A 3,962-nucleotide genomic window follows, 5' to 3' on the forward strand; every position below is an offset into this window, starting at 1 on the left:
GATCCATTTTAATTTTAGATCTCTAACTGGTGTGCAGTTCCAAGACTGTGGAGGAGGACTTTTTGGCAGGCATATGTGGATGAAGGTTCAAGGTCCTCAAAGTTTGGCTGCCATCTGAGTAATGCCCTTGGTGTGGTCCCTTCCAATGAGGTTCAAGAGCCGTCTTTGTTCTTTGTGATTCCAAGTCAAATGGGTGGGAGAAATTTGGATATATTATTATGGAGAGTTATAGGCAGATATTTGAGAAAACAAGAAGAATTCAAGACTCAGTCCAATTTCCAAGTAGATAACAAAAATCTCAAGTCCTCAGTGAATAGGAATTGAATTTAATACCCACAAGAGTTGCTATATTCTTCCACCAAAATACAATGTTTTCCTCGATAGTTTCTCCTATTTCTATAAAGGTTAATTGAAGTTAGGCTAGTTTGTTTGCAAAACAATTCTAGTTTTATTAAACTTGATTATTTACACAAGTGTAGCAAGAACAGCAATTGACCATATAGGCTCTTTTAAAGTTAGTTTTGCTGGACCTTTTCATAAGGAATCTCTCATGGGCTTTCAAAGGGTTCTCTATGCTAGGGAGCCAAGCTGAAAACACCATCAGATTTTGCTAGGAATTTCTATAGATCTGGGTGAATTCCTTTCTTTTGGAGGGCCCCAAATTTCCTCATGTTCCTCAGGGTGTCAGGAAGTGACCTTGTCACCTGGTAAGGCTTGGAAACTTGTCAACAAGGTATCAGGTGATTTTTCCAAGAGGTTTTATTGATTCTGTAAAGTCAACCTTAGCACTTTTAAAACTATCTGATCAGATGTGATTTTATGCACATGACTCAAACATGATATTCCAGTCAAAGACTCGGTAATGTAACTGATGCTTCCAATTGTGTCCTGTTATAAGGAGAACAGATTCTTATCAAACTTATGCCAATAATTATATTGCCATGAAAATAAGAATGCTCAAAAAGTTTTCAAATTCTGCAGGGATCAGGTAGGGAGAAAAAGAAAATGTTTCAATTTTGTTTACAAAGACATACTTTATTAAAGTGCTGTAGGTCACAGATAGCTTCAGGGAAAAAGATTTCCTTAAACCTGGAAAATCAAAATGTTAAAGAATCAGCAAAAAATCATTAAAAACTAGAATTATTCTCATCAGTTTATTCAATCTCACATTGTTAATTCTTATTTTGCTTGAATCCAGATTTTCCATTAGATCTTTGGAAATTCTTACCCAGTTTAGGGTAAGATCTTAAAATTATCAGAAAGCTATATTCTAGAGTACTTGTCACAGTCTTTTCCGTGATTTTCTCTGAAAACACTTTTGCAAGCATCAAAGTAAAACAGCAATTGTCTATGAATTACAAAAAGAGTTTAAAACTGGCTGTAAAGATCTGATGAAAGCTTATTTGATAAGAAAATTTAGTTATTTCTGTGGCAAATAGTAACTTAAGATAATAATTGGATAGTAAAGAAACTGGTAAATGTATATTAGCTTCAATTTCTGGAATAATTATATAAGTAACATATATACCTATATAACCTAAGAAGATTTACCAGCACTTCTTATTTGATAATGCTTCCCACGTAATTTAGCATGAATATCTATCATGTAACTTAATTTGATGTAACAGTATGCTTTCAAGTTGCCAAAAAGATTTTGGTGACTATTTATAAGGTGACATAAAACATAATTATTGTTGAAGTTTATAAACTTTTATCTTGCTTGCAATTATTTGTTTTAAAAATTATGTTTAGCTAATTCATGAAGATTCCCCTATACATTACATAGCCCACCATCATCTTAAGTTCTTTTTCTTGCCAACAGATTTTGAAATAGAGATTACATGAGTTTATCTGACTTTTAGTAAACCCAGAATAAAATGTGTATGCCTGAATTATGTAATATTGGTAAATCTGAAGTGCTTATTTTAACTAAACCAACAAATCTTGCACTGTTTTTATTTACCAAACATTATCCAAGATCATCTGAACTTGAAAAACATTTGGGTTAGTTTCTATATTTTCTGAAAGAATATATAACTTACATAAGCACTTATTTTTCTTTCAGCCAGTTAAAAAGAGTTCTTTTAGAAATTAAGTTTGGCAATACCATTTGGTGGTAGAAAAAGTCACGCATCTGTAACACACATATATAGACATACATAAACATACAGGCAGATGTAAGCAAATATAATAGCTTTCATTTTTAAAAATTTTAGCCATAAGACTGACAAAATAGTACAAAACTTAGTAGGTTCTAAAAGAACAGATGAATCCAAATTGTGTTTCTGGCAAATGAGTTCTGGAATAAGTTAAGTTGACCTGTGTAGATGACTTAAAACTTTTACTGATTGTATAGAAGACTTTTAAGGTTAAGATCCTTGTTTCCAGGGAGCTTCCCCACCCGACCCCCCATGTTCTAATAAGAATTATCTCCCTGAGTTTGCATTTCAAAGAGATTGCCTCTTTGGGTTCCAGGAGAAGACCAGGAAGGGGTATTTACATATCAAAGTCACAGGATGTAAGTTTTCTCCCAAGTTTTGTTTCCACTGTCCTGATCTTTACAGTATCTGCAAGCATTTGAGACGGTATAGGAGGTCTGGGGATTAATTAAAAGAAAAAAAAATAGGTGAGCTTTGAGTTGCTTCTAGAGCCACATATCTATTCTTATAAAAACTAGATTTCTTAAACCACTACAAAGTCACATGTGTTAGTCACTTAGTCTTTGCAACCCCATGGACTGCAGCCCACCAGACTCCTCTGTCCATGGGATTTTTCCAGGCAAGGATACTGGAGTGGGTTGCCATTTCCTTCTCCAGGGAATCTTCCTGACCCAGGGATCAAACCCCCGGTATCCTACACTGCAGGCAGATTCTTTACCACCTGAGCTACCAGGGAAGCCACCAAGACACTACAGTTGTTTTTAATTCCTCAAAGGATTGGGCTGAAACCAGAAGGATATCCAGAGGCTGATTCATCCATCTGACTACACTGTATTCAGTTTGCTTTTTCATATCAGGGAGAAGATTTCCAGTGAAGATGGAAATCAATAGATTTCTATGTCCATTTTATTTTAGGAGAGGAGACCTAATATTTTCTCTTTTTTTCTTCTATCAGGTTCCCAATAACAGTTTCCAATTTAGTCAACTTTTGACCACAGAGCTCATTTTAAAAAATCCTTTCAGGGATCCCCCTAGTGGTTTAGTATTTAAGACTCCTGAGCTTCCATTGCTGGGATGTGGGGGACACAGGATCAGGGAACTAAGCCCCCAAATGCCCCATGCAGCCAAAAAGTGAAAAAAAAAAGAAAAAAGAAAATGAAAGCTAAAATAATCCTTTCAAATATCTTATTATCAGAATTTAGCCTGAACAAAAATAATACAGATATTGCCCACTTTTCAAAAGTTCACCTTAAACCACTTTGCTTTTACAAAAGACTGACACTAGTACCTGTTTTTGCTAGCTAAAAGAAATATGAAGAAGAGTTTCACTTTTATGAAAAAAAGCAAAAAGCGGAAATCATGTCCAGCATGTGTTTTGCATCTAGCCAGTACAGAGGCAGCACACACCCTGAGCAGTGAGAGTGGCACCGCCAAGTTCTTCCCCCAGAACTACACTCAGCATCTCAGCGTCAAGCTGCCATAACTTAAAGCTGTGCCTGTGAACTTCAGTGGCTTTATCTAGATGGATTTTGTGCAGCCATTAGCAAGTTGCAGCCTAAGGTAATTACTTCTTCACCTTCTGCCATTTTAGCTTATGAAAGGTTTCCTAGAAAAGACTCTACTTTCAGATACCAGGGGAAAGCTGTATTCCTGCCAGTATTGAATTCCTTTTTTTTTCACCCCCTTTTAAACCAAAGAAATGCCTATGAAATGACTCAAAATCAAAAAGCCTTTTATGGCTTACAGACACCCAGAGGCATCCCCAGGAAGGGTGCAAAAGATACAGCCCTGCCAAGATCCAGA

At 35.8% G+C, this 3,962-nt stretch overlaps 1 long non-coding RNA gene across 1 annotated transcript; it reads right to left on the reverse strand.

The window, feature by feature from the left end:
- Nucleotides 1-1,014: 1,014 nt before the first annotated feature.
- Nucleotides 1,015-2,128, reverse strand: LOC139035956 (uncharacterized). The gene is made up of 2 exons (XR_011488609.1): nt 2,043-2,128; nt 1,015-1,089 (listed from the first exon to the last, which is right to left on the reverse strand). It is a non-coding gene; the product is annotated as an uncharacterized lncRNA (long non-coding RNA).
- Between the last annotated feature and the right edge of the window lie 1,834 nt (nt 2,129-3,962).

Source organism: Odocoileus virginianus, chromosome 1 (genome assembly GCF_023699985.2).
Source record: "Odocoileus virginianus isolate 20LAN1187 ecotype Illinois chromosome 1, Ovbor_1.2, whole genome shotgun sequence".
Classification (NCBI taxonomy): Eukaryota; Metazoa; Chordata; class Mammalia; order Artiodactyla; family Cervidae; genus Odocoileus; species Odocoileus virginianus.